Here is a 13,471-nt window from a genome sequence, read left to right on the forward strand (position 1 = left end):
ATATATATATATATATATATATATATATATATATATATATATATATATATATATATATATATATATATATATATATATATATATATATATATATATATATATATATATATATATATATATATATATATATATATATATATATATATATATATATATATATATATATATATATATATATATATATATATATATATATATATATATATATATATATATATATATATATATATATATATATATATAATATATATATATATATATATATATATATATATATATATATATATATATATATATATATCGTATATATATATATATATATATATATATGCGTATATATATATATATATATATATATATATACGTATATATATATATATATATATATATATATATGCGTATATATATATATATATATATATATATATATATATATATGCGTATATATATATATATGCGTATATATATATATATGCGTATATATATATATATATATATATATGCGTATATATATATATATATATATATATATATATATATATATGCGTATATATATATATATATATATATATATGCGTATATATATATATGCGTATATATATATATATATATATATATATATATATATATGCGTATATATATATATATATATATATATATATGCGTATATATATATATGCGTATATATATATATATATATATATATATATGCGCATATATATATATGCGTATATATATATATATATATATATATATATATATATATATATATATATATATATGCGTATATATATATATATATATATATATATGCGTATATATATATATATATATATATATATATATATATATATATGCGTATATATATATATATATATATATGCGTATGTATATATATATATATATATATATGCGTATATATATATATATATATATATATATATATATATATATGCGTATATATATATATATATGCGTATATATATATATATATATATGCGTATATATATATATATATATATATATATATATATATATATGCGTATATATATATATATATATATATATATATATATATATGCGTATATATATATATATATATATATATGCGTATATATATATATATATATATATATATGCGTATATATATATATATATATATATATGCGTATATATATATATATATATGCGTATATATATATATATATATGCGTATATATATATATATATATGCGTATATATATATATATATATATGCGTATATATATATATATATATATATATATATATATATATATACGCATATATATATATATATACGCATATATATATATATATATACGCATATATATATATATATACGCATATATATATATATATATATATATATATATGCATAAATATACATACATATATACATATATATATTCGTACATATACATATATATATATATACACGTATATAAATATATACTTGCCTTGATACATACATACATACGATGAAAATAAACAAACAAAGCTTGTTCTTTTTTAGAAGCGTTGAAATGTATTGTAAGAACAGAAATTAATTTTATTTCTCAAACGCGTGATTGTGCTATAAAAAACGTGATCAGGGTAAATTATCCATATAATGCAGAAAAATACGTCTCCGGCCAGCCATGAGACTGGAACTCACATCTCTGTGATTACATGTCAAGAAGCTAAATTTATAAGTTCTAAAATTGCAGAAAAATTCGTTGCTGGGCAGTTTGGTTTTAACGGTAAAACACTTGACATATAATCACAGAGATGTGAGTTCCAGTCTCATGGCTGGCCGGAAATGTATTTTTCTGCATTATATGGATAATTTACCCTGATCACGCTTTTTATAGCATTATCACGCGTTTGAGAAATAAAATTAAATTCTGTTCTTACAATACATACATATATATATATATACATATATATGTATATATTTGATAAATAAATTCAAAAAGGGATAAAAACTCTTTTACAAGAATTTTATCAAGAAGCCAGTGTGTAAAAAAAATTCATAAGCGAAATTTCTATTCCCAAGAATATAATTATTCGTTTATATTTATATAAGGGGCAGTATTACAGAAAATAATAACGCCACACAGTGGACTTCTCAAAAATAACCACAATTTAGTACCTTACTAAATTGTGGTTATTTTCTGAGAAGTCCACTGTGTGGCGTTATTATTTTCTGTAATAATGCCCCTTATATATATATATATATATATATATATATATATATATAAAACGCAGTGATTGTACGGACTTGAATGCGATCTTTTAACCCCAAGCGGGCATCTCCTCTAGCTGGTTAACGATGCAGTGCTGCACCCAAGCTACTGCGAACAGAAGTGAACTATTTCGACCTCAAGTAGACGAATTATCCAGTGCTGGAAAGCGGCAGAAATAGGCTGAAAGTTGGCTGCTCTGTTAGTCCCGTCACTTGTAGGGGGTAGGTGTTCGCTCTCCTGCCCGCAATATCTCAGGATGCAGCTGTACATCATTAACCAGCAAGAGGAGATGTTCTCTTGGGGTTAGAAAATCACAGTAAAATCTTTGCGAACGGACAGCCATGTTGAAGTTGCTAAGAACATTAACTGTTATATATATATATATATATATATATATATATATATATTTATTTATTTATTGATTCCTACATAGGTGTGTTTGTATATGTGTACATCAATTAGTGTATTGAGTTGTAGTTACGGGTATATATGTTTCAACAAACTACCAATACAAGCTCTAAATGCTTCGTGTAGCATATAATTTCAATATCAGATATAGTGTTAAAACATCAAACAGTGAATAGTTACTTACATTTCCTGTGTCTTCTTGTAAATCTAAATCCTATAGGTTTTCATAATTCAATTAACTGATTCCAGAACTAATATTTGAGATCGTTCAGTGTGATTTACATGATAACAGTACAAATATTTGAGCTATGAGATATTTGATTGGCTGCTAAAAATAACGCAAGGACTCTGCAAGTGTGAAAACTAAAATTGAATTTTTCTTTTTTTTTAAAATTGACTTTCAATAAGGCAAAACGTGTTTTAACAAATACCAGAAAATATACATGCGTGCAAATACAAAATAGACTAGAAAAAGTTATGCATATACATATCACATTATATATTTATCGCTGTTTTTGCTATTTGGTTTGCTTTTTGTGGTTGCATGTGAAAGGAAACCTTTTGTGTGGAAATACGGTGGAATATCAACAAATAAATAAATAAATGTATGATAAATCCCTACACGCGTGCATGTCTGCGTCTATATATATGCATGTATGTGTTAGTGCGTTTTTATATATATATATATATATATATATACATATATATATATATATATATTTATATAAATAAGGATAAGATCGGTATTTAAAATATTGATCTTATCAAGTGGTCAGCATGGGAATAAAAACCATCAAAGGTAATAATTATTTTAGGCGGGCTATTTAAGCTAGTCGTGTGCATACACACACACGGAGAGACACACACACACACATACACATACACACATATATGTGTATATATATATATATATATATATATATATATATACATACATACATACATACACACATATATATATATATATGTTTATACGTTTATACACATTATAGATACCACTTGTGATGCATTTATATAACCACATATTTCTATTTGAAACATGAAAGTGAAGCTAAAAGAGCATCCATGTAGATATCCATTAACTATGTAATATTAGTATTACTGATGTTGAAAATAAAAAGAAATACTAAACGTATATGTGACCTTATTGATGAAATGATATATTAATTCTCGTCCGAGAAGCATGTAATATTTGATGATGTAAAAATTAAAGTACACAGTTCTAAATGTAAATATTGCAAATAAGCGTTTGATAATGATGACTAAATGAAGATTATTCACTGAAAGAAAAAAAAAAACAAAAAAAAACAGTGGAACTTAAACTCTATCAATAAGAGAATATGCTGGTACGGAAAAGATTTCAGTAGAAATCGTTCTCAAGAATTAAAACAGGCTTAAAACGAAATATTAGAGTATTAAAGAAGGAGAAATAATCTATTAATAATAATAAATGTATAGGAAGAAAGCAACGAAAATTTTTGAATGACTTCTACCACACATATATCGCAAATGAAGTAGTAGTGGTATTCGATTAAGCAATGTTTACCAGATTTAAATTTAAATGATATTTACCTGTGTTTGCACATGCGAATAATCTGTAGTCCTTTCATGAAGACTTCACTAATGTTGGGGACAGTATAAAAGCGGTTATTGTATATCGTTTCCTTACCGGAAGTTCATAATATATTTATAAATATATATATAAATGTAGTTTTGAAGACAATATAGAAGATATATATATATATACATGCATACATCCATATATACTGACATAAATAGGTACATACTCATGTACAGGCATCCATAATATTGTTCAGTGAAAATGAAGAAAACTTATTTGTAAAATATTAAAACATTTAGTGTTAAATGATTGAAAAGAGATAGGAAGGGTTGTATGAATGTAGAGGGAAAAGAGACCGAGAAGGTAAGAAAGAAACACGTAAATGATGAAAAAAGTGCAGAATGAGGAAAAGGCGATCTTTAAGTTTTGGGGCGTATACACATCTGTACCTGTTGTCCAGCGGGCGGAGGCAAACACAAACACACACACACTCGCACATACGTATAAACGATAGCGTTGAACACATTTTCGGTCCATATAACACTCTCAAAATGCATTGTCGGCCAGAGATTATGGGAGACAACACTCACGGAAGTACGAGGGCACTGAGTCTAAACTCGAAAGCACATAATTGCAAAGGGAGCTAGTTAACGACAAAGACATGCTTGTATATATGTGAAAGAACAATAAATGGAATATCCAGTTACTTCAAAGAGCCGGGTATTTGAGTAAAGCCTTTAAATCTCGTTTGACTACAAAATAGAGGAAAATAGTATATAATGATAGTAACGTGTAGCTGTGAAATCTAGCCACATATGTTGAATTTATTTTATCTTCAATTCTCATATAAAACATATCTGAAGTGGATATGCATGGAAACTGAGATAACAGGCAATAATCTGTGAGGAATTCGAACCTACGCACTGTTATGGCATAAGCATCACAGAACAATTTGGAAATAAAAGATGAATAAATCTAGCTAAAATTCAGATTGATATGCAGTATCAAGAAGTATATCTATGTTGCCATGTGAAATATGAGAAGTCAAACTCATGCACGCAAGGCACGCCTACACAACGTATCTATCTATGTATGTATTATATGTATCCGTATGTGCTCGAGTCAGTATATGTATGAGATATAATTCAGACACGTTTTTTTTCTCTCCTTTTGTTTCTCTTCTCGTCTATCTTTTGTTTTAAAGAACATAGTCTCGAAACGGTAAAGGCTACTTTCAATTTTTCTGATAACCTATTACACTCTGGCTGTTATTCTTTCATTCAGTCTTTGTAATTTCAGATCATGTATGTGTGTGAGTGTGCGTGTATACATATACATTCATATGTGTGTGTATAAATATATATATGCGTATATACATATGTTTGTGCATACATATATAAACACATACATGTATGTATTAATTCTAAAACGAAATGATAAAATGCATATTACAAAGAATATTTGATGAGAAAATCGAAACTTCCCCTTTGAATAAATTCGTCATACCCATACTAACACACTCAATCTTCAGTCACAAATATTTCAAGATAAGATATTATCTATCCCTGTGAAACACATTGAATTTTATGTGAACATTTGATCCTTTAAGCATGTTTGTTTGATTTCTACTTCGTAAATTTAAACTCCGTTCAAATCCCATTTATATACGTTCATGCCATTGATATACAAAATATTATTGAAACTAGTTTGGTATGTATGTGAATAAATGTATTTAAAAATAACAACTATTTTTTCAAAACCAGGTGCACTTTCGAAAGAAGATTCTCCTATATATATATATATATATATATATATATATATATATATATATATATATATATATATATGTTTATATAAATACACTTCTCAAGTGTAAGCGACACATTGATATGAATTGATATACAGATCTGTTATCATAAGTATCTAACACATACAAAAAAACATAATACACATTGAACAATCAGAGACAAATAACAGTCTGAGTTCACGATTTCTTTGTCAAGAGGTCATTGTGAAATTTTTTAACTTTATTTAGTTTATCAAAACAATGTGTATACATGTCTATATCTGTAGTCTATATCACTATAATTTCTCTATTTCTCTATCTGTCTGTAGGGCTGTCTTTCTGTCTGCCTGCCTGCTTATGTATCTATTTTGTTATCGTTATACACACACAGATACACACATATACATACATGCATATATATATATGTATATACTTTGTTTGAAATGGAATAATACACGGAAAGGGAACATTAAGAAGGCAGAGAAGAAAGATGGAAAATCTTTATATAGGTCAGCCAAAACGAGCCAGTCTTGAGAAGGATAGAGAAATACGAATCCAGATAAATCCTGCCCTTTGGATAGCTGAATATATAGTGATACGACTTTATGCGATGTTTATGCTAGCAGCAGCACTTCTGAAAAGATCAATGCTGATAACCCACCCTGAACAACTTGCCACCAGATAACCACCGGTGATCCAACAACTGCCCCATTGCGGAATCTGCTGCACCACCAACATCATTTTCCGTGGAACTCCGGTTGCTGGCATATTCAGAAGATTAAGCATGGTTTTTACTCAACTATAGAATCTCTGTAGACTAATATTTCTATAAGGGCATCCTTCAGGAGATGGACCATCCATCCGTGCATTGTTAGATTTCTTTATTTGCCTGTTCTTTGATATATATATATATATATATATATATATATACACAGAATGACATTCTCATGTAAAAGATTGAAACAATCTATTCACATTATGCCATAAGTGTATATGACACATTTTTGTACCTATTCATGCGTATAGAGTTTCCGCTTTAGAGAAAGACACATAACACACATACATATACACGCATCAATCACAACCACATATATATTCGTAGCTCTACAGTTTAAAGTCCATCCCTGAATATATATATATATCCTTACATAGATACAAAAACACATATATGCATGTGTTTTTGTGCGTATGAATATGCGTAAATGCAGTTACTTCGGAGTACGTGTGCCGTTCATCTACTTAATATTTTCTCACTATAAAATTGAATAATGGTGACAAAATTGGCGATATAGAAAGCAACTTGATAATGATACGAGATCATCTATACTGTGCTAAAACCTCTCCTCTGTCCCTCTTTATTTCCTCTCTCTTATTCTTCCTCTCTTTCTTTCTCTCTTTAATCCCCATTATATATATATTGTACACGATAGTGTTCCTTTTTATTTCTTTCTTGGTTGTTATTTGTTATTATTATGCTGCGAACATAAATATTGAATTAGAGAAAATGGGAAACAAATTATTGATAAAATTGAAGTATGGTAAAATACGATATACATAAGATTAATGATAACATTTCTGTGAAATATTATGTAAAGGAAAAAAAGACATCATATTTCTGTGTATGTTCATGTATGTATATATATATATATATATATATATATATATATATATTTGTGTGTGTGTGTGTGTGTATATATAGATATATATATATGTATATATACATATATACAAATATATGTATATATATATATATATATAAATACATTAAATGTACATATATATATATATATATATATTTATATATTTATATATATGTATATATACATGTATACATATATATAAATACATACATATGCTTATATATATATATATATATATATATATATATATATATATATATATATATACATGCGCACAGACATAGGCACACATTACACACGTACACACACAGACGCGCATACATATACTTTATGTGTGTAGATACATGTCACTTATATATGTGCACGCACGTGTATGTATATACTATACTTTATAGATCTGTGCAATAAAAGAGAAATATATAAGGACTTTTTGATTCATCGAAATGAAGTGGCTTTTCTCCACTTCAGCCTTTTCTGTTTAAGGCTTCACAACCAAAAACGCTAATGTTTGCTCATTTAACTCCGGAAGTCATCTATAATCTAAAAGATGCACGATCAAAGAATTTCCCACCGCTGTCTCTCAATGGCATCACAGATAACTGTGGACCAAAAATTCAATCGGTTCTCTTCATGGCCGCCATTATCTTTCCTGATATTTGCAACGTGTATCTGAAAGATAAATATAAATCTCTTGAATGAGAAATGATTTACAAAATTCTGTCTCGTCCATTTGCAAATGCTTCAAATCTTAACTGATAATAGAATAAAGTGCCTTGGCATTTCTAAATTTCATAGAGTCTTGTTTTTCATCTTCTTAACATTTCTTTCAATCACATTCAAATATCCAAGATGGCGGAAATCATGTGAGTTTGAGCTTCGATAACTAGATATCGTTTATTTTTAAGTTAAAGTTTGCGATACGAACGGAAAAATCTTTCATTATATTCTAAGATACACTTGAATAAATCTTATAATATAATACCTTCAGAAAATCGATGTGTTAAGGAGCTTTAAGGAAATATTCAAAATTTAGTGTAAAATAAGGAATTCCAGTATATCTGAAAGAAACCGTATTTGCATATAATCAAGTGGTTTTCATTGAACATATTCGAGTATATTAGAAACGATAAGGGCGTAAGCAGATCACATGGTACATAACTAGGAACGGACACTTCAGTTATAGGGTTAATCTCTCCTTCTCTTCTCCTGTCTCTCTAACATTTCCCGCGTCTCTCTCTCTCTCTCTCTCTCTCTCTCTCTGTATATAGATATAAGAATATATATGGTTTTGCGGTAAATGTGGAACTCTGTGTATATAAGTACACATATATATATACATAGTACGTACACACATACATACAAACATACGTACGTACATACATACTGTTTTACTGATTTTAATAATTCGAATGTGAACACGTTGAGTGTGCAACATGATGGCATCTTGTTGACTTTTTATCTATCTATCTATCTCTACCTACCTGCCTACCTATCTATCTTCTCATCTATCTAAGTAGCTAGCTACCTAACTATTTAACTCTCCCCCTTCTCCGTCTCTATGCACGGGCCCATACACACATGCACAATCAGAAAGAAAATTATACAAATATATAAAACGATATCAACAGAGAAACGCTCACAAAAATACACACATACTCATAGAAACACGTATATATATATATATATATATATATATATATATATATATAATTTTCCAAGCGGCGGTCGTCATTTTGTTCACATTGAGGCAAATCTATCTATCAGTCTGTCTGTCTATTTATCTATCTGTCGGACTGTCTGTCTACTTGTCAGCGTATCTATCTATCTATCTATCTATGTATCTATCTATCTATCTATCTATCTATCGTCATATGTTTGCATGCTTATATACATACATAGTTATGTACGTACACACACACACACACACACATATATATATATATATATATATTCAGCTATATGGCTTATCAGCCGGTTGTTCAGCATGTCTATGTTCAACTTCGTTTAAATAATTCCTGAAGAGTATTAGAAGTTCATAACGTATGACGTAATCCATAATATTGTGTAGTTCTCGCGTTAAATAAGTTTCTTCCATGAAACAATTGTCACATAACGTAAACTTCATTCGTTTGTTATCTACTATAATGTGCATATATATATATATATATATATATATATATACATATGCGTGTGTGTGTGTGTGTATGTGTGTTTGTGTGTGTGTAGCTTTGTCCTCTGTATGTGTATCTATGTTAGTATTGTAGGGTTTGAGTTCTGTGCAAATGCAATCTCGATGCACTCTAATTATTCTCTTGTTCACTCCTGCTCACTCTCGCTCAGTCCTATCTCCTTTACATTCACAAGATCTCTCTAAATACATTTCATATGTATATATGCACACACGACCCACTACACCATATACGTATTCACAACATATACTAGTATATAAGTAGTCCAAAATGGATATAGTATGTTACATTTTATATGTAACTTCTAAAATGTTCATCTCAATGACGTTCTGAAAAGAATATTCTTACATCTTACTGCTCTTCTGTCTTCTACTCTCTTCACAACAAGAGTTGCATGAGAAATTCTGTCTGTTTTCTTTTTATATTTTGTATCCCCGAATATCATTAGACATGCATACCAATATTTCTGGTATTAATTTCCTTACAAACTATTTGTTGTAGTTTTTTTAGATGAAGTTTATAATTTTTCTTTTTCTTATTCGTTTCAATGTAGATATTAGTCTATTGTACAACATGAATATAGAAGGTGACCAAACAAAGCATTTCTTTCATAATACTAACGCCTAGCATCATAAAGGATGTAATATCAATATTTGTCTCTCTTTCTCTCTACCTGTCTGGCTGTCTCTCTTATATATTTTTTGTTTATAAATATTATTGAAATGTTTTATAGCTATCGTATAATAAGTAATATTATTGCGAAGCTCGCTTTTGTGTATTTGTTTGATGTGGTGTTATCTTCATCTCGCCAAGAACAAATTGGATGGCTTTGTGTTTTCAATTATGAAATGAATAGTTGAAATATATGTTGTTTTGTGTCCTTACAGCTCCACATAACATAATAATACATACATACATACACACACATATATATGTGTCTGTGTGTGTGTATTTACATATATCTATGTCTGTATTATTTCCTTTTTTTTTGTGAAGGCATTGCTAACGTAAAAACCTATACTGCTATTTCCATATTCATTCGTACCTCAAATAACATATCCTGAAGTTCGTATTGACATTCAGCGAAGCCTTGTAAGGAACGATTTCTATTTACAAAGATTGATGATTTGTCGTGCCATCTGTTGTATAACAACATCAGCGGGATATTGTAACTGATATAAATCTTGACATCCTGTTAATTAAACCTATCATGAATTTAGCGAAGCAATTTACAAACGAGGAAATTCCATAAATGACTGTAAACTAGGAATCGGATATCCTCCAATGTTAAGGGTTTTGTTAATTAGCAGAATCTATATATTACATCTAATCCAGTTCGTTGTCTGCAGACTAAGAATAATAGCATTTTTCATTAAATATTTATTAATTGACTTTTACAGATATCCCGTATAGATCGTATCTCAGTTTATCTAACGATTAATTATATTGTACTCTCTCCATGTTTAAGAGATTTAAAATATAAGAGCTTAAACCATGTAGTAGTAATTGTGCATCAGTTCATGGTAGGCTGAAGTCCTTAAGAATTAAAGCAATTGTAAACTTGATGAATCTTTCGTTAGCTTCCAGTGACAAGCTAAACAGCTTATCCGGATATAGCTTGGATATAGCTTGAAGAAGATAAATACCATTACATGCTGGGTTCATTAGGATATATCACACAATAAAACCATCGTTTTCCCTGTCTCTCAAATGATAGTGCATCTCACAATTCCTTTAACCACAGATTAAGCTTTCTGAAAAGCGTTCTGTATAGTCTTGTCCATTATATGTACAATTCTGAAGTTTTATCATTGCTTATTCTACATAAACTGAAGTACTATAAATTGAAGTATTACTTTAATATCCTTGCCATTAGACACCTGTCATGAAATGAAACACGTGTAACGCGGAATTAAAACTGTACGAAGATTCTGTGTTCTTCGCTATGTAATTATTTTGAAAATAGAATCCCCCATAAATTTCAAAACAAAACATCTATATGCATACATTAACGTAAATGTGTAGATTTGCTTCATGTGGACGAAACCTCCATCAAAACCGCTTATCTACCCGGCATATATATATATATATATATATATATATATATATATATATATATATATTCTCCTATGTATGCGTTTATTAATTAGCAGTTACCATGTTACTCAATGCTGGTGTAAGGTTCTTGATTAAGTAATGTAATATCTATTGAAAAACTATATTTACATTAAAGTAATTACTATAAATTTATCGAAAAATTTTAATGACTCCCTTTGGTCATGAATGACCACGTGATGGTACCTCCTTTATAAAAGACCAGCAGTAGCCCATGCATAACAGTCTCCCCTTTCCATGCCACTGATTTTATCCAAGGGAAACGCAAAGATCGATACAGCTTGGCACCAGTGACATCCAACTCATTTCTACAGCTGAAAGAGCTATTACTATAAATATATAGAAATGTTTTACATATGCTAAATTTCAAACTGTTTTATAGTTGGATATAGTATATCTGTTACCACATGTATATCAGTCAAATCTCCATTTGAGGTATTCGATAAAGTAGCCGAAACTCCTAAAAATTCGTATACTACACGATAATAACAGAGTAGCTCAGTTCAGCTCTGAGTATATACAAGAATTACAGTAAACGTAAAGGGATACTGAATAATGTAGTTTAAAAAGAATGTTCGTTAAAAGTTCAATAAAAGTTCATGTTAATGATTTAAAGTCAGTCCAGCATAATATCTCTTTGGTCCAGTGACGATAACAGGGAAAGGAACTATAGCCTGAAGCAATATCAAAATTAAATATTTAAAATAGGAATTAAAAAAAAAAAAATAAGCGAATTAACATTAGTACCGATAAACACGATTATTCTTATTTTTGTTGCTGTTGTTATCATCACAGTTATTTCGGCATTCTTTTAAACACATTAAACACATTCATGGCATCGAATAATATTTTAATAAAAGTAGTTTGCTGTTCTTGTTTAACCTCCAAACCAGTCGCGTTCGATTAGACTTATAATAAATTATATTCAAATATTGATCATGCTGCATACATAATTATCGAGGATTATATCAATACATGGTATTCTCTTTTATATTTCTTTTATTTTTTTTTTTTATTTGCCAAAGTAGCATTTGGTTAAAGAGAACTATCGCTGTTACGTCTGGGTGGTCGGGCGGAAAATACATTCATGAACTGTTTCATAACTGACCTACTTCTTCTAGGGACATATATCAACAAATCACTGTCTAGAGAGATCAAGGTAGAAATGAAGGATAACTTAAAGCCTTCATACGTTTATTTTCATTTACAATTTCTGTAGTGTCGATCATAGATTCAAATACTACACAAATGGTTTCTATTCAAGCCAGCTACTAAATGCAATATGCCTATTTTAGTTTCCATGTTGCATAAATATTCCTTTGAAGATGGCCAAACGTAGCATATACAACTTGTCCTTTCATTTGTAGCATTTACCATCTTTGATAATAAATTACTAATATGTGAGGGTATGGTTTAAATGTCGCTCTCATTCATATGCAAGCTAGTGCTCGAGACATTTCCCTTTAAGTATAATCAATATGGATTACGTATTGCTGTTGCTAATTATGTGGAGATGCGTGGCTTAG

This window comes from Octopus bimaculoides, chromosome 21, assembly GCF_046866305.1.
Source record: "Octopus bimaculoides isolate indiv1 chromosome 21, ASM4686630v1, whole genome shotgun sequence".
Lineage (NCBI taxonomy): Eukaryota > Metazoa > Mollusca > Cephalopoda > Octopoda > Octopodidae > Octopus > Octopus bimaculoides.